We start from the raw sequence: 20,269 nt of genomic DNA on the forward strand, positions 1-20,269 counted from the left end.
GCCATTATTCGGGCAAAACGTCCCATTAAATAGGCTAAATGGCCAATTAAACGGGGTAAACGGGTGATTAAACAGAAACGGCACACCACCATGTAGCGTTTACATGGTGTTTAAACAGGCTAAACGGCCGTTTAGGTGAACAGTGATCATAGTGCATGGGTGTCCTTGTGGTTCCTCACCTGGTTAAACACATCTTTGCAAAGGCCTCTAAAGATGGTGTTTCGAGCCTTTGCATTCCATTTCTCATAGTTCACTTCATCGCCTTGAAGGTGCGTGGGATCCCGAGGTTTTGGGAATCCTTGTGAGGTGTCTCTAAGTATTCCAACATCTAGAGCTTCTAAATATGCCTCCATGCGGATTTTCCAATAAGAAAAATTATCCCCCTCAAAGATAGGAGGAGGTCCATCCCCGTGAGACATCTTTCTCTAGGCGGTCAAGCCTAAATACGTGAGCATAAGGCTCCGATACCAATTGAAAGGATCAAGATGCCCAAGAGGGGGGTGAATTAGGCTAATTCTAAAATTCTTTGCAATAATTAAATCCTACACTTAGCCCACTTCACCCCTTATGGCTAGAAAGTGTTTCTAATGTTCTGCCGCACAAAAGTTTAGCACCCTAAGTTCCAATCCTACTCTAGCATGGAAATTCTAAGTATGTAAAGACAAGAATTGAATTGCACAAATGTAAATGCTTAAATTAAAGAGAAAAGGAGGAATGCAGCGATGTTTTGCCGAGGTATTGGAGAGTCACCACTCCCCACTAGACCTCATTGGAGTACCCACGCAAGGGTGTAGCTCCCCCTTGATCCGTGCAAGGATGAAGTGCTCTCTACGGGTTGATTCTTTGACACTCCGTCACGGTGAATCACCCACAACCGCTCACAACTTGAGTTGGGTCATCCACAAGCTCCGCCGGATGATCACCAAACTCCCAATCACCACCAAGCCATCTAGGTGATGGCGATCACCAAGAGTAACAAGCATGAAGTCTCACTTGACCAAGACAAGCCTAATGAGAAGGGTGGATGCACACTTTGCTACTCTTGCTTTCACTAATGAGGCTTTTCTCTTGGATTCTCAAATCTCAATCACCTCACTAGGATCTTGCTCTTCTTGGCACTCTCAAAGGTGTTTCTCAGTTGTTGGAATGAGCAAAAGTAATCCCTCACATGAATAGAGGAAGTATTTATACACCCTTGTTCAAAATGAACCGTTATGTGCCTTTGTAGAGTGACCGGACGCTCCGATCAAGGTGACTAGATGCTCCGGTCAGTTCACCCGCCACTGAGTAGTTTAAGTTGGGACCGGACACTGGCCAACGTCCAGTCAGCACTGACCGGACACGTCTGGTCATAAAAACTACCCTCTAGAACCTTACTGATGTTGACCGAACTCTGGAACCTAGCGTCCGGTCACTTTGCTGCTCAGCATCCGGTCAGTAGCTGGAACCTGACCAGTGTCTGGTCAGCACTGACCGGACACGTCCGTTCAGGATTCTCCCTCTCTGGGACCTTACTAGAGTTGACCGGACTCTGGCGCCCAGCGTCTGGTCACTTGCCTCTCAGCGTCCGGTCGCATCCAGATGACTTCACCTTGATCAAATGAACTGACCGGACTCTGCACCAGCGTCCGGTCACATCGAAACCAGAGTCTGATCAACATTTGACCCTCCATTCACTTCCAACTTGCAATTATATGTGAATGAAGTTTGCCTCAATTGATCTAAGGTCTATTTAGGAGCTACCTAGTGCTAGATTTGTTAAGTGCGCACTACATCTAACCCACTAGACTCACCTAGGTCAAGCTACCCGTCCATATCCCCCTTAATAGTACGGCCAAATGAAAAACAAAGTCCTAAACTATTCTACGTGTCTTTTCAACACCAAACGACACTTAGAATTAGTCCATCCTTAACCTTGTCGTCCATCCTTTGAAAACCAAAACGATTTCCATCGTAGGGGTATGACAACCATGATTACCCAATCAATTGCCATTACCATGACCTAACTTAATTGCATCTGCAAAACACACGTTAGTCACAGTAATCTCGTATTGTCATTAATCACCAAAACCCAACTAGGGGCGTAGATGCTTTTAGGTGGGGAACCGACCGACCAAAGTTCAGGCCAAACAGAGCCAGTGGGGGGTTGGCCACCCCCGAGGGTCGGCTGACCCCTAACTAGGGCCGAATTGGGCCATCTTTGGTGGGTGACCTCCTTTGGGTTTCTAGAGTGGGACTTTGTAGGTATTCCACAGAGATGAGGTGATTTGATTTGGGTTTGTCCATATTCTCCTCTCTTCTGGGTCCTGTTTTGCCTGGTTGTGGGCCACCTCCCCCTTGGGCTTGTGTCAGACGTCTATAATGTTGTATTTCTTGTATACTTTAGGCTCATTTTTGTGCAATCCTAACATGTCCTCCTACAAATCGTTAAACACCAAAACTTGTGGAAATAATTAGTTTTAAAGCCCTATGTCTAAGCTTGGTGTTATTTTAGCAGTTTTTATATGAAAGTTGGTAGTTACAAATGTGAGTTAAGCACTGCTAATAGATGCTTCCCTAGAGATCCCTTCTTTAGAGGATTTGAATTATATTCGCTCGAAGGTCTCTTATGAAACTAGAAGTTTAAACTTTTTCCAAAATCAGAATCAAAGAGGCCATCCTCAATTTCAAAAGGGATTTCCAAAAGTTGAATTTCTTCTTACTTTGAAGGATTTAGATTTTGGGGAATTGATGGTTCGGGATTGATAGCTAAATCTTGGGATTGGAATGGTTGTGATTTGGCTATAAAAACTTCCTCTTCTTGATCGGGAGATGATTCCTTCTCTTCCTTGGGGAGTTCATCATGAATGCTAGTGTAGGGAATGTGTCCCATAATTTTGTCAAGGATAGTCCTTGCCTTACTAGCAGACAAACAAAGGAAAGCTCCTCTAGAGGCTACATCAGGGGATTGCGTAGAATCCTTACTAAGACCCATATAAAAATATTGAAGAAGCATCGGGTCTGAAATAGCAAGGTCTGGGCCAGTGGTAATAAGGCTATTAATATATTCCCATGATGTGCCAAGAGATTCTTCTTCTAGTTGTCTAAAATTTAGAACCTATTTTCAAAGGCTAACCACTCTAGAGAAAGGAAAGAAAGCTAAACAAAATTTAGAGCACAGTGTTTCCCAATCTCCTTGCATACTTCCTATGGTTTTGTTATACCATCGCTTAGCTCTTCCCATCAAAGAGAACGGAAACAACTTCTACTTTAAAGTTTCATCCGACATGCTAGCGATATGCAAGCATGCACAGGTCTGTTCAACCTCACATAGGTGTGAGTATGGGTTTTCATCGCCTTCTCCCGAGAAGGATTGTTCCCGAATCATTTTTATAAAACATGGGCATAGCTCATAGCCAGGTGCTAAGATAGGCTCTGCAGATTTTGGTGGCTTTAGACGTGCGCTCGTAGGTGTAGTGTATTGATGGATAGGAGTAAAATCCATAGTGAAAAGGAAAAGAATAAAATAAAAGATAAAAGATACATGGTTAAGCTATGTTCGGAGTTAACTCAGCAACTGTTTCCACGGCAATGGCACTAGAAAGCCTGTTGGTATTTATTAACGCACACAGAAAAAGATCCGCAAGCACACGGATACCGCTGTAGCTTTAACCCAGAAGTATTCCAAGTATCGTATCCATAGGAAAACATGTGAGATTGACTACAATCTAACTTAACTAGGAGTAGCAACAAGACTTAAGATAACAGGAGTATAGAGGAGATCACAAAGGTCTTCTAGTTCTAATGTTGGTAAGCTATGTCTTCTATTGTTCAATTCTAGAGATGTTACTAAGGAAAACATAGGCAGAGTATGTTTCCTATAGTAACTAGGTCCTAATTGGCCTACAAATGGGAGGTGGACTACAAAGGATTCAACGAGACTATAAGAGTCACCCTCGTGAGCTACCACCGATCTAGAATGTAGGGTACATCCACGAGTAACTAAGCCTAAGCACCACGCTTACACTATGAATACTACTTTAACCTATGGCCAATAGATTAAAGCACTCAAAAGAGTCACAAACCTAAAGAACAATATAAACACGATACTTACTTAAATCATAAGTTGATTACCAGAGAAATCTCAGACACAAGCTTAGGTAGAACTTGAATCTACCAAGGTATAAGCCATAGAGAAAGCACCGACAGGATGGTACTACCTCCAAACTCTTCCTTCACTCTCTATCTCACTATTTCTAATTACAAGACTAGATCCTAAGGAGGACTAATCTTCTCTTGATTGCTGGCTCTGATCCTGATGAGGAGGATATGAATTAGGGTTTTAGGATGGCCTCAGTGAGAAGGGTAGGGGCTGCTATATATAGTGGTATCCATCAATTCTGAGCCCTCAGATCAAACTGACTTAAAGCAACGGCATAGATGCACTCTCAAAGGCGGTGGGAAACCTACGTAGAAAGGAGACGCTGACAGGTGGACCCCATAGGCTGGCCGGCCTACAGGGGGGACCAGCCATCCTGTCTCTATGACTGGTGGGCCTCACCCTCCGGTGGAAGCTTCTAGACTCCGTCTTGAGTTGTTTTCCGTAGGTTTCGTGAGTCGATTCGCTTGTTGATGTCGGTTTACCTATTTGGAATGTATGATGGTGGTCTCGGGAGCAGTTTTCTGGATAAATCCTCCTGCATTCACATATTCACCAAAGCTCATGGTATTCATTAGTTTCAACCCCTATACCAATGTTTGGTGATGGAATTAAGTTATATGCAAGTTATAATGAAGGTTTATAATTTATGTTAATGACCGTCAACAATGGTATGGAGTTGCAATGTTGTGCTTGACTCCATATTGTGCCAAGAACTGTCGGAAGGTCTTATCGATGAAATGCGGCCCTCCATCACTAATGACCAAATGAGGTGTTCCAAATCATGGGAATATCACTTCATGGAACATCTTCTTGGCATGCTTGGAGTCGGTAGCTCGACATGGTAATGCTTCTACCCATTTGGACACAGAGTCCACCGCCACCAAGATGTATTCGGCATCTCCAGACTTTGGGAATGGTCCCATGTAGTTGATTCCATAGACATCAAACAACTCCACTTTGAGGTTGTTCATGAGTGGCATTGCATCCTGAGCATTGATGTTTCCATGTTTCTAGCATCTAGCACATCTTCTGACAAACTCCTTTGTATCATGATACATCATTGACCAAAAGAATCCACTTTGCCAAATCTTAGCATTTGTACGGAATGCTCCATAATGTCCTCCATAGGGTGATGCATGACATCTTTCTATGATTTTTGTGGCTTCAACCATGGGGACACATCTCCGTAGCAATCCATTAGCACAGATCCGATAAAGATATGGATCATCCCACAAGTGGAAATGGCTTTGATGCTTGAGCTTCCTCTTATCTTCCCCTGGTGCAACATAACCTGCAACCATATAGTTCACAATATTTGCATACCATGGGTCAGAGTCTGTTACCTTGAGGAGTGTGTCATCCCTTAGATAGTCATTAATAGGTGACTCATGTGTTTCCTTATATTGAAGACTAGACAAGTGATCGGCTACTGAGTTCTCTACTCCTTTCTTATCTCTTATTTCTATGTCAAACTCTTAGAGCAAGTGAATCCATCAGATCAACCAAGGCTTAACATCTTTCTTAGTGAGGAGGTACTTAAGAGTAGCATGGTCTATATAAATAATTACCTTTGCCCCCACTAAGTAAGATCTAAACTTGCCTATTGCAAAGACAACTGCCAACATCTCTTTTTCAGTGGTAGCATAATTGAGTTGTGGCCTGAACAAGGTTTTGCTAGCATAGTGCTTTTTATCCTTGGTTTGGCCAAGAACGGCCCCAACAGCAAAGTCGCTAGCATCACACATGATCTCAAAGGGAAGCTTCCAATCGAGTGGTTGGATGATTGGAGCTGAAATGAGTGCCTTCTTGAGGATTTGAAAAGCTTCATGGCACTCATTGTTAAAAACGAAAGGTGCATCTATAGCTAGAAGGCTAGTCAGGGGTCTAGCAATTTGAGAAAAGTTTTTGATGAAACGTCTATAGAACCCTGCATGGCCTAGAAAGCTATGAATGCCTTTCACATTTGTGGGAGGTGGAAGTTGTTCAATGACTTCAATTTTTGCTCTATCCACTTCTATCCTATGAGAAGACACATTGTGTCCAAGCACTATTCCTTCCTAGACCATAAAATGGCATTTCTTCCAGTTTAGGACTAAGTGCTTTTCTTCACACTATTGTAAGACTTTGTCTAGATTCTCCAAACAATCAATGAAAGTTTTGCCATAGACAGTAAAGTCATCCATGAACACCTCCATGATTTTCTCAATCATATTGGAGAAAATGGATATCATGCACCGTTGGAAGGAAGCTAGAGCATTGCTTAATCTAAGCGACATTCATCGTTATGCGTAAGTTCCATACGAGCATATGAAAGTGGTCTTACTTTGGTCATCGGGGTGGATCGGGATTTGGTGATATCCAGAATACCCATTAAGGAAACAAAACCAGGAATGGTTAATGAGGCGTTCTAATATTTCGTCAATGAATAGCAATTAGAAGTGATCCTTCTTAGTGGCCTTGTTAAGTTTCTGATAGTCAATGCACATCTGCCACCTAGTGACAGTTCATTGAGGAATGAGTTCATTCTTCTCATTCCTAACAACCGTCATCCCTCCTTTCTTTGGCACAACTTGAACAGGGCTAACCCACTCACTATGAGGCATGGGACAAATAATCCCAGCATGCAAAAGCTTAAGGACCTCTTTCTTAACAACTTCTCGCATAGCGTTGTTAAGCCTCCATTGTAGTTCCCTTGATGGTGAAGAATCAGGATCGATAGGGATACGATGAGTGCAAAGAGTGGGACTAATCCCTTTGAGGTCTTGGAGTGAGAATCCTATGGTTAATTTATGTCTTTCTAGAACAGCGACAAGTTTACGGGTTTCTTCTTGGGAAAGCTTGTCGCTTATGATAATAGGAGTTTTCTCGATTGTTGTTGAGAAAGACATATTTCAAGCTAGAAGAAAGGGGTTTTAACTCAATTGAGGGTGTGGTGGCACCTCCATTTGATCTAGTTCGATAGGTTCTGCCAGTTCTTCCTCTTCTTGAATGAAATGTTCATCATCGAGAGTGGGTTGGGCCATGTCTTCTAGAGATGCTATTAAGACATACTCAACAGGGTCTTGTTTGAGTTTGGGTTCTACTATCGTGTTGTTTGAGCGTGCAAGCGAGACGATGTTAGGAGACTTTCCCAATTTTAAATTCAAGAGACCCTGTTTTGGTCTCTCTTGAAAGAGTGTCCCTAAAGGTATACCAATCAAGAGGGATGTGTTTGAGATGTCATAGATGTGAAAATCTAGATGGTACTCGAAGCCTCTTATGTGCAAAGGAATAGACCTTATGACCCCATAACTTTCAAGAGTAACTCTAGAAGAAATTCTCAAAAGCTTATGAGATGGGATCAAGGACTTGGTGGGGCAAAGTTTTTCAGCCAAAGCCTTTGAAATGATATTCATCCCAATGGTAAGGCTATAGTGAGCCTCTATGCTTGTTTTCTTTAGGATGCAAGTTAGAACATCTAAGGGGGGCAATGATTTGGGCTACCTCGGTGGATAACTCCATTTCTACCAACCACTCATGACTCATGATGGCCAAGAGTAAATGATTCAGGCTACCTTGGTGGATAACTCCATTTCTACCAACCACTCATGACTCATGATGGCCGAGAGTCCTTTGATGTGTATCATTAAGAAGGAATCATTGTGTGGACCATTGTCATCCTCAAATGATGCGGAGTACACCAGAAGCTTCACTTGAACTGACAAATTCGAGGCGTTACCAAAATCTTCAAAGGGATCTTCCTCGATTACAAAGGGGAACATGGAAGGATGAGGTTCATCATCCTCTAAAATGCGGTGTGTTCCCTCAGTGGTAGGTTCTTTGGCAACCAAATCATAAATAGGATTTAAAATAATTTCCAATTCGGTTGCATGTGTCTCCTCTTGTTGGTCAGGGCTTGGCTCGACTTCTTCTTTGGGAAACTCATCAAAAACGCTAGTGTAGGGGGTGTTTTCAAGGATTTTCTCTAGTCACTAATGGTTTTGTGCGAGAATGAACCTCCTAAAGATATGTCGAGGTGGAGAGCAGCTTCCTTGCTAAGACCAAGATGAAAGTGATGTAAAAGGACGTGGTCAGGCAAAGAGAGTGTGGGGGTACGATCCCGGATACCCACGGCAGACCACATGGGCTACGCCCCCAGTGGTGGCCTAGCCCACAAGATGAAGCCTTGTAGGGCATGACTCTGCTCGGCGCCTTCCGCAAGACACCGAGAAGATATCCTAAAGATACTATGAGATCTATTAGGATACGTATGATCCCAAGATTCCTGTAATCAGTTATTACTTTCTGGTTATCTCTTAGATCTAACCGACTTATAACCTTGCCCCCTGGACTATATAAGGTAGGCAGGGACCCCCTCCAAACTCACACAATATCATACGATAGCTAATACAAACCAACAGACCACAGGAGTAGGGTATTACGTCATACTGACGGCCTAAACCTGTCTAACTCGTGTGTCTCTGTTGCCTTCTTATTCTTGATCACACGTTTCTTTGCCGACCAATCTACCTTCATGGGATACCCCTTAGAGGACTACCGATGATATTCTATCGATAGTTGGTGCGCCAGGTAGGGGTGTGCGTGTTGTTTCCTTATTGAACAAGAAGGCTTTTTCCGTAGGCTCTTCGTCCCTCCCGTAGCCTAGCCAGATCTTTATGGTTGGATCCATCTCATGGATCATCAATGCTGACGGAGTCGGAGAGCTCCTCGAGCCAGTGCAGATCAATTCTGTGCTGATCACCCCTACACCTGCAATTGTAGATCTAATCTCGGAATCACCTCCGAGGTTGCCTCCTTCGATGACTCACCGCCCGCTTCCTCACCACCAAAGGAGGCAGATCAACAATGATGATCTAATCGCATCCATTGATCGGGTTGGTCCAAAGCTCGCTGATTGCCTCTCCATCACTGAATCGGCTCTGGATACTCTCATTCAGCGCTGACCACCCTCCGATCTAGATCTATCGGAGGTCTCTTGGGAAGCTCTAGGGGTAACAGCCCAACCTTTTGGGTTCATCAACACCGCCACCACTTACCAAGATGCCCTAAGGGGCAAATTCACCGACCAGGATGGAGATATCCATCCTCTCGCTGACTAGCTCCAGTCGGTCGTCAACATGCTGCACGTCGGCCGACGTCCTGGAGCATCCCTCCAAACCATCTCGGAGGAGAATCTATACTCTAAGTCCTAGGGATCTATGAAGACCATCACCGAAACCACCACCAAACTACTTCTTCCACCTCCGTTCTGTGGCGGCGCAATCTTCAAAGTCAGCGTCGATAGCCCCCCTCGAAACGGCAAAACCAAGGAGGAACGCACCACCCGCGAGAACTAGAACGTCAACCGTGCACAGTGCCGAGCAAATGAGATTGCTCTCGTGATGGCCGAGCAGCAACTTAACTCACAAGGAAGGCCACTCCAATGCAACCTCGACGATGAGTTTGTTCGTGTTGACGGCCACGACGTCTACAAGACCCCAAGCCCCAATCTGGCAGTGGCTGCCAATGAGCTCTCCCGGCTCCCGTAGACACCTGAGGCCACCAAGGTCACCGCCATGCTTAAAGCGGCGCACTATCAGGTCAATGAGATCCACCAAGATTAAAGACCTTCATACTCCACAACTTTGATTTGCCGATCAGTCGCCACAAGAACCGATCGCCACCCAAGTCGCTTCACTGACCAGCACCGCGATGACAGGCAACCCCTCTAGGGTGAAGCTAGGGACAACTGCGCTGAACATCACTGCCAACACGACCAAGAGGTCGACCAGGACATCCAAGTGCACCTCAACAATCTCCAAGATGCACGACGACGTATCGATGAATGTCGTTTCGGTCGCCACGAAGAAGAAGTATGCCACCGTCAGGAGTACGAGTAAGAGTACGAAAACCTAGACTCGGGTCTTGAGCCACTCAACGCCAGCAATGCTACAGATCTCGATGCTGACCACAACCCCGAAGGGCCCCAGCATTCATAAGGGTGCTCCGAACACTTCAGTGGCCCCATGGTTTCAAAATCACTAGGGTTGAGCCCTATGAGGGGAGGATAAATCCAACATAGTGGTTACAGGCTTACGCCACTATTGTCTGCGCCGTTGGAGGAGACACCAGTGTCATGGCGAACTATCTTCCTGTCATGCTCATGCCAACCATCATGAACTGGTTCACAAGCCTTGCCCCAGACTCCATCGGATCCTGGGAAGAGCTAAAAAAAGTTTTCACCAATAATTATATGGCTACGTGTACTCGGCCAGGAACTAAGCATGCTCTCAACCGCATCAACTAGAAGTCATCCGAGCTCCTCCGTAGCTACATCTGATGTTTTTCAGAGATGAGGAATTCTATTCCCAACATCACGGAAGCTGAGGTTATCACCACCTTCATTCGAGGACTCCATCACCGCGAGCTTCACTCCAAGTTCAACCGCAAGCCACCAACAGGGATTGGCAAGATGATCACGACCACCAACCAGTATGCCGACATCGAGGAAGCCAAGGTGTGCTTCAATGAGGATGTAGGCACTCATCGCCCAACACGCCGCTACGACGACCGCCCCGACAATCGATGCCACAAGGACCGCCGCTATGACGATCGTAGTTACCATCATGACAGCGGCCGTGATTGGCCAGAAGGACCCAAGTCTGGTCAAAATTGCCGCCGCCCGCTAGACCACATCATCATTGCCGTCAATGAACCTCGCACCAAGCGCAACTATGATGAGTAGTATAAGAAGATCCTCGATGGCTCGTGCCCTCTCCACAAGAACGCCAAGCACAAGATGAAGGACTACCTCGGCTTGGCTAAGGAGTTCCAAGACAAAAAGCTAGACGACGACACCAATGACGGAGCCAGAGGCCGCCGACCACCTAGGGGCAATGACAATGCTTTCTAGAACCACGACAAGGAGGGCGCCACCATCTTTGGGGGCCTCGCCTCCATAGAAAGTAGAAGACTCACTGCCTGGTGGGTGCTCACTATCACTATGAAAGACGCCACCACCAACCCCAGTTATCGCCCATGGTCTAAAGTCCCCATCACCTTTAGTAGGGCCATCCAGTCAGTGGACATCCCCTACATAGGGCGTTTTCCCCTCGTCCTCGACACAACCATCCAGAAGGTGTTTTTTAGAAAAGTGCTCATCGACGGTGGGAGCGCTCTGAATCTCCTCTTCGCTAGAGCTCTAAAGGAGTTGGGCCTCAGGATAATAGATCTCACACCCTCAGACTCATCCTTCTAGGGTGTGGTACCTAGCAGGGCATCCAAATCGCTTGGAGAGATCATCCTACCAGTATAGTTCGGCACGACAAGCAACTACCGCGTCGAGCATATCAACTTCTATGTCATCGACTTCAACACCGCCTACCATGCCATACTTGGTCGGCCAGCTCTAGCCAAGTTCATGGCTGTACCACATTATGCTCATTTGGAGCTGAAGATGCCCTTGCCTGTAGGAGTCTTGGCCCTATAGGCCAACCTCTCCATCGCCTATGCCTATGAGATAGAGGGTCTCGCCCTCGACGAAGCCACCGACCTCTCCATCCATATGGCCAGTGTGGTCACCAATGCCAAGATGGTGTCCACCGACGACCTAGAGATCCCATCGCTAGAGCCTCCTTGTGCCTCCACCAAGTCCAAGGAAACCAAGGAGGTCGGCCTCGGCCTCGACGACCCCTCCAAGACCGTGAAGATTGGGGCTCACCTTGACCCCAAATAGGAAAGCACGCTCATCTCCTTCCTATATGCCAATGCCGATGTGTTTGCTTGGAAACCTACAGACATGCCGAGGCTACCATGGGAGAAGATCGAGCAGTCCTTGAATGTCTCGCCGACCACCAAACCAATCAAGCAGAAACTCCGCCGATTCATGCCAGATAAGAAGGAGGCTATTAGGGTAGAAATAAAATGGCTCTTAGCTACCGGATTCATAAAAGAAGTGTATCATCCTAAGTGGTTAGCAAACCCTATTCTTGTTCAAAAAAAGAATAAAGAATGGAGAATATGTGTTGATTACACTGAGCTTAACAAACATTGCCCTAAAGACCCCTTTGATTTGCCTCAAATAGATGAGGTTGTAGACTCCACCACCGGCTGTGAACTGCTCTCCTTCTTCGACTATTACTCCGGCTATCACCAGATCTCCCTCAAGGAAGAAGACCAGATCAAGACGTCATTCATCACGCCCTTCGGTGCATACTGCTACACCACCATGTCCTTTGGACTCAAGAACACCGAGGTGACTTATCAAAGGGCTATCCAGATGTGCCTCGATCAATAGATCGGCCGCAGCGTCGAAGCTTACATCGATGATGTGGTCGTCAAGTCCAAAATCACCGATGATCTTATCGCCGACCTCGAAGAAATGTTTGCCAACCTTAAAAGGTATCGATGGAAGCAGAACCCTTCAAAGTGCATCTTTGGAGTTCCATCCGGTATACTCTAGGCTACATCATCAGCGCATGAGGCATTGAGCCCAACCCTGACAAGGTTTTTGCCATCACCAACATGAAATGACCAACATGCATTAAGGATATACAGAAGGTTACAGGCTGCATGGCTGCTTTAAGCCACTTCATATCGCACCTCGGTGAAAAAGGGCTACCATTCTTCAAACTCCTCAAGGCCTCCGAGTGCTTTTCCTGGTCGAAGGAGGCAGACATAGCTTTTGAGCAGCTCAAGTTGTTCCTAACAAAGCCTCCGATCATGACAATGCCATGGCTAGACGAAACTCTCCTAATCTATGTCGCCGCTACTTCTCGCGTCGTCAGCATGGCCATTGTGGACGAACACGAGGAGGCCAAACATGCCTATAAGGTGCAACGTCTGGTATACTTCATCAGTGAGGTTCTCAATGAACCCAAGACTTGTTATCCTCAGGTCCAGAAGCTGCTGTATGCTGTCCTGATTACGTCGCGCAAGCTCCACCACTACTTCGAGTATTACAAGATTGACGTGGTCACCGAGTTCCCTCTGGGGGACATTCTCCACAACAAAGAGGCCAACGGCCATATCATCAAGTGGGCTATTGAGCTCAGCACTTACTCCATTGAATTCAGAAGAAAACCTACCATCAAGTCTCAGGCGCTTGCTAATTTCGTCGCTGAGTGGACTGAGATTCAAGAGCCTATCGCTGCTACTTGTCCCGAGCACTGGGTGATGTACTTTGATGGTGCCCTCAACATCAACGGTGTTGGTGCAGGCATTCTGGTTATCACGCCGACCAAGGATAAGCTCCGATACGTTCTTCGGATACATTTTCTGGCCTCCAACAATGCCACCGAATATGAAGCATGTCTCCATGGACTACGTATAGTCATTGAGCTCAGCGTTAAACGTGTCATGGTATACAGGGACTCCGTGCTAGTCATTAACCAGCTCAATAAAGACTGGTCTTGCTCTAGTGAGAAGATGGATACATATTGTGCAGAAATCAGGAAGCTTGAAGGGAAATTCTATGGTATCGAGTACCACCATGTGGCATGCGATCAAAATCAGCTCGCTGACCACTTATACAAGTTAGGCTCCTCTCATGCCGTGATTCTACCGGGGGTTTTCATTCAAGATCTTCTAGCGCCATCCATTAAGGAAGATAAGGAAAATCAGGAATTTCCCCCCGCCGAGCAGCTGGTACTTATAGTACCTTCGTCGGCCGGCGATTGGAGGGAACAGTTCATCAAGTACCTCTCTAGCACCAAAGTACCCACCAATAACACTAAAACCAAATGCCTAATCCATCGAGGCAAGCATTACATGCTGGTGGATGGCAACTTGATGAGGAAAAATGCCAAGGAAGGGATACTGCAAAAATGCATCACCCAAAAAGATGGAGTGAAGCTACTTCTCGAAATTCACTCTGGTTCCTGCGGCAACCACACGGCCTCGAGAACACTGGTAGACAAAGCTTTTTGAGCTAGTTTTTACTAGCCCATGGCCATCTCTGATGTAGAAGACCTCGTTCGACGTTGTGAAGGATGCCAATTTTTTGCCAAGCAAATACACGTACCAGCACAAGAGCTGCAGACCATCCCAACTTCCTGACCCTATGCATGCTAGGGACTAGATATGATTGGGCCTTTCAAGCTAGCACCGGGTGGTTTCCGGTACATATACGTCGCCATCAACAAGTTCTCCAAGTGGATCGAGTATAAACCGCTCGTCTCGGCTACTGCAAAGAAAGCAGTCGAGCTCTTCGAAGATATCATCCACAGATTCGGTCTCCCAAACAGCAACATCACCGACCTAGGAACTACGTTTACTGGCCATCACTTTTGGGACTTCTATGAAGACCGATGCAACTCCATCAAATACGTCTCTGTTGCCCATCCTAGAGCCAACGGCTAGGTCGAACGGGTGAACGACATGATCCTTGATGCCCTCAAAAAGAGGCTATATCAGAAAGAAGAGAAGCATCCGGGCAGATGGCTCAAGAAGCTACTAGCTGTAGTCTAGGGACTATGCACTCAAGCTAGTCGTAGCACTGGTGTGTCTCCATATTTCTTGGTCTACCGCTCAGAAGCCATACTACCAGCGGATATTGCCTTCCGAGCACCTAGGGTGGAAAATTATGATGAAGAGCAAGCCGCAGCTATTCGGACAGAGGACATCGACATGGCCAAGGAAGAACGCCTAATCACTTGCGTCTGCATAGCCCAGTATCTAGAAGGCTTGCGGAGGTACTACAACCGCAACATCAAAGGTCGTTCATTTGCTGTCGACGACCTCGTTCTCCGTAGAAAACAAAAAACCGAAGGGATGCACAAGCTCTCCTCCCCATGGGAAGGGCCTTACGTCATCAAAGAGGTTACTCGACCAGGGTCTTATCACCTATGTGACTTAGATGGAATCAATGTACCCAATTCATGGCACATCGAGCACCTTATACGTTTTTATACTTGAAACGCTCTAGATATGTACTCTCCACTTCATGATGAATAAAGTTTTGGTATCCATAATTTGTCTCCATTATTTCTCCATTATGGTTTAATCTCCACTTACGGTTGTCGAGCTTTCAGTTACTCCATAACAAACTCCAATACGAAATCGTCATAACTGCACCGAACACGTTTCTCCAAATTGCCGAACACGTTTCTCCAAATTGCCGAACATGTTTCTCCAAATCATCGAACATGTTTCTCCAAATCACCGAACACTTTTCTCCAAATCATCAAACACGTTTCTCCAAATCGTCGAGCACTTTTCTCCAAATCTCCAAGATATTTTCGCTGACCACCGAGCAGCACACGTTATGTTATGTTCTCTACAGAAAAGACCCAGTCTCCGATCTCTCCCTACACGTGCTATGGGCTCTGCGCTCTATGTTATGTGTGATCGGCTACGGTTCCTTGGTCACGCCTATTCCTCCTACATGTGCATGGGCTCCGCACTCGACGTTATGGACTATGGGCTAGCCAAGGCTGAGAGTTCAGTAAAGAACTAACTGCTCAGACGCCACTTATACTACATTTATCTCCAACTTATTTCGCCAACCGCCGAGTAGCACGCGTTCTGCTCTACGCTCTATGGAGAAGACTCAGTCTCCAATCTCTCCCTACACATGATACAGGCTCCGCGCTCCGCGTTATGGGTGGTTGGCTTTGGTTCCTTGGTCACCGCGCTCGATGTTATGGACTATGGGCTAGCTGAGGCCAAAGAGTTCAGTAACAAACCAACTGCTCGGCTGGTACTTATACTATGTATAATTGCATTGGGTTATTACTACAACAATTTTTCACCGCAAATACGAGCAACTTGCATAAACATGCACTTTATAACATTTATACAAATACATAAATATTTTCTGCGCTCTCGCACGCTCTAACTACCCTCTCCAGATGTTACAGATAATATTCTCTGAGCATATCACCGAGCTCCGCCATTGCCGTCTGTCTCACCGAATAGGTCTATGTCGCTGGCTAGCTTTTTTGCCACGTCCTTCACCTCATCCTCTAGCTGCTGAGTCTCTGCCTCGCCCATCCCTTCGGCGAATCTAGCCCCTATTGCCTGAAGGTCAACGGAATGATAGTGGGACCGAACCACCGCAAGGGTGTGAGTAATGGCGGTAACAACGGCGTCATGGTGGAAGCTCTTGAAGCTCTCCCACACCGCCTTGAACCTCTGGATGATAGTGTCTGAATGTGGTGGCCTGCCATCTGACTGAGGAGCCGCCTCTAGGTCGATGCAGTCGAGCACCGGTTTAACTCCGGTGACTATGGCGTCGAACTTCTCCCTTTGGGTCCTAGCCTCCTGCACCAGCACATCAAACTATGCCTTGACCCTCCGACGGTAGTTTGCAAGCATTACAAGATTCCATCAAGCAAGGAAACTACTTCAATAGTAACTCTGACCAGGAAGTACTCACCTTTTAGCTCCCCGGCTAGTTTGTCTGCTCGCCTGGACTCCTTCGCTTTCTCCTCTCGGAGTTGCTCGACGGTAGGCTGAGCTCCACATCTTGCTCTTCAAGCACAACGGTCGTCAGTAATAATGATACTTTAGAAACGCCAAGCAATCTCGATGATCGGACATACCTTTCTTCTGCTTAGAGACTTTCCGCAGATGCTCCAACTGCTTAGAAGCATCCCTCAGTTGCTCAGAGACAGTGGCCAGCTGCTCGGACTTGCTCCGCAGCTGCTCGAACGCGACCGCCAGCTGCTCGAATTGGATGCCCTTCTAGTATTATAGGTCCCACGCGTTGGACTCTGCAAGGTCTCGCTGGCGCTAGGCCCTCTGGATGTTTCCCTCCATGAGATTCATCGCCTCCTTGAGCTTTTCGTTCTCCTCGGAGAGGGGCTCCATCCTCTTTATCAGCTGGTGTCACTGCTCGATAGTCCAAGTTATCCCCTGCAAATGCACAATGATAATGACGAACTCTGATCTAAAACGTCAAAGACAAGCTCTCCAGATGTAGTACTAACCTTGATTTGTTTCATCACTCTGGCAAGGGTGGATTTTAGTCTCCTCATCTCCCTGGTGGTGTCCTCCTCCTCGACAACCACCACCTTGTCACCGCTCTTGTGGAGGATTCTAACAGATTGGGGTCAGGGTTTAGCACGCTTGATCTCTTCCACCTCGTCCTCCTCCGCCGTAGATGGAGGCACCACCTGTGGGCTTGGTCGCTGGATAGCATGTCCGACCATGCCCTTCGATGCCTTAGGCAGCGCCGTCTGCTCCGCTGGCACCACAGACCCCTCCACTTTGAACACCAGCGTGGCATCGGTGGCTCCAGCCTCTGCCCCTGAAGACCCGGCAGTTTTCATCGTCACCTCCGGCACCATCGCTGACCCATCAACTATTGAAGCCATCCTCTCGCCACCGCCAAGTCCACCAACAGCTATGGTTGACTCCTCCATAAGCCGTCGAGCAACTAGGGACTCCGGGATGGGGTCTACCAGCACCTCTTCTGCTCCGAGAAAAGCCTTCGGTTGCTCGACAGTCTGGACGGGCGGGGTCGGATCCTCCACACGCTTTGCACTACATCAGATCATCTCATCAGTCGCCAAAAAAGGTAAGAAACGATGGCAAAGTAACTCCAAGGCAAGGATACTTATGGTTTGGTCTACCGGTACAATTTCTTGAACCGACGATGCCTACCCGAGCCCCTAGGCGTGGCCATGGGGTCGACTTCCGTGCTTTGGGGTGGAGGTCCCACCTCCTCCACCATCGGCCTCTGCTCCACCTACCTATTTGGGAGTTCCTCCACCTGCTGCTCGGTGACTCCCGTTGCCTGCTGCGCAGGGACTCCCCTTGCCTGCTGCTCAGGGTCGTCTTCGCCTCTCTTCGATTGTTCCTCCGTGCGTGTGTTGCATGGAGGTCCTTCAGTGCTCGGTGGAGGAGCCACCGGAATTTCATCGTCATCCGACCACTTGAACACCATGGTCCTTCGTGTTCGAGTGGTCTGGTCGCCACTAAGCGAGATGTCGCTCGGTTTGAGGGGAGCGGTGACCTCCGTCTTTCTCTTCTTCTAGGCCGACTCGTCTGCCACTGCCCTCTTCCCTCGGATTTTCTCCGACACCGGGGATGGACTCTCCGATGAGATGCTGATGGTTTCCTCCTCTGGCTACTGTGGTGGCTGAGAATCTACTCCCTTTGGCCAATTGCTCCTCGGCACACCCGAGAAGTACACTGCTCTTTCCTGCAAATGGATCTTCGCATGAGTAAATCAGTCAACTGCTCAACAATGACAAATGATAAAAAGCATCAGGAATACACAACTAAGATATTTACCTAAGGAGGCAGATTTTTGTAGTGAAAGGGTTTCGTTTGCCCTGGCAAGTTGAATGAGGCAAGTGGAGCGAATAGCTCTACGGCCCGCTCCTACACAACATCCCTCGATAGCATCTCCGACCTCTCCTAGGTATCGTCGATCTCCCTTTTGAACTCAAAGGCGGGGTGGGCCCTCTCCTTGTAGGGCTAGATATGGCGCACTATAAAGCTTGTCGTCGCTAATACACCATTGGCCTTCACGCCCTTTATTAAGCCAAGGAGCTCCCTCACTTGCTCCATATCAAAGCTATTTGGTGTCTCCGACCAGCTCCTCTGGCTCTCCGGTATGTGGTCGGCGTTGCAGTGGACTGTAGGGTGGCTCTACTTCATGTAGAACCACCTGGTGTTCCATCCCTTTAGTGATGTGCTTAGCAGGACAGTAAGGTATTCCCCTGCCATCCCATCATGTAGCTAAAGGTATACTCTGCTGACCACCTTGGAACCAGCGCCGCCTCTCTTCTTTAGCTAGAACAGGTGATGGAAGAGATTGAAGTGTGGAAGGATTCCGAGATACGCCTCATAGAAATAGATGAAGATAGATATGTGCAATATGGTATTTGGGTGGAGGTTGCACAGACTAACCACCCAGAGCTCCAACAGACCCCTCAACAATGGATGAACAAGAAATCCCAACCCACGCCAGAAATAATCCTCAAATACCACCACTTCATCGATATGAGGCATGCTAGAAATAATCCTCAAATACCACCACTTCGTCGTTATGAGGCATGGGGAAGGACTCACCGAGGGCCAGACACCATTCGGCGGTAACACGGTCAGGCAGAACGCCCGCCTCCACCAATCTGTTGAGCTCCGCCTCTCCCGTCCACGATGGCACCCACTCTTCATCACGCCGGATTTCAGCGCTCGCCTTCTAGGGGCTCGTCTTCTTCGGTTTTGCACCTCCCTTCTTCGGTGCCATCTCTCAGATCTGGCTAGGGTTTGGCAGTGGAAGCAGGAGTAGATGTGAATCTAGAAATGCGATGGTAGAGGAGGAAGATGAAATGGCAAAGGGGCAAAGGTATGAGCACGGGGTTGAAGGCTCTAGTTTGGTTTTAGTGAATTGATGAAACCCTAAGTGCTAACCTAGTTTATCAAGTGATCATGAGATAGTAGCACACTCCAAGTGGTGAAGCAAATAAAGATCATAACATGATGATGGTGATTCCATGGTGATGATCAAGTGCTTGGACTTGAAAAGAAGAAAGAGAAAAACAAAATGCTCAAGGCAAAGGTATAAATTGTAGGAGCTATTTTGTTTTGGTGATCAAGACACTTAGAGAGTGTGATCACATTTAGGTTTGATAGCCGTACTATTAAGAGGGGTGAAACTCATATCAAAATGCGGTTATCAAAGTGCCACTAGATGCTCTAACTCATTGCATATGCATTTAGAATCTAGTGGAATGCTAACACCCTTGAAAATGTTTGTGAAAATATGCTAACACATGTGCACAAGGTGATATACTTGGTGGTTGGCACATTTGAGCAAGGGTGAAGAAGATAGAGGTAAAAAGGAGTTAGTCTCGCTGGTCATACAGTGACTGGACACTGGTCTCAGAGGGACCAGCGCGTCCGGTCAGTTGCAGCAGCGAAGACACTAGCATTGGTCACTGACCGAACGCTGGGTCACTCAGCGACCAGACACTGGAAGGCTACATCTGGTCACACTACTGAGCAGCGCACAGAAGCGTTGTTGAGTGACCAAACATTGGCTATGTCTAGTCAAGGGTGACCGGACATGTCCTATTGAGAAAAGTCGTCTCTGGATGCTTACTGGAAATGACCGAACGCTAAGGGTTTAGTGTCCGGTCACTTTAGCTTCAGCGTCCGGTCAACTCATGACCATTGAGATCGGGCGCTCAGCATTCA

The sequence above is a fragment of the Miscanthus floridulus genome, chromosome 17 (genome assembly GCF_019320115.1).
Source record: "Miscanthus floridulus cultivar M001 chromosome 17, ASM1932011v1, whole genome shotgun sequence".
NCBI lineage: Eukaryota > Viridiplantae > Streptophyta > Magnoliopsida > Poales > Poaceae > Miscanthus > Miscanthus floridulus.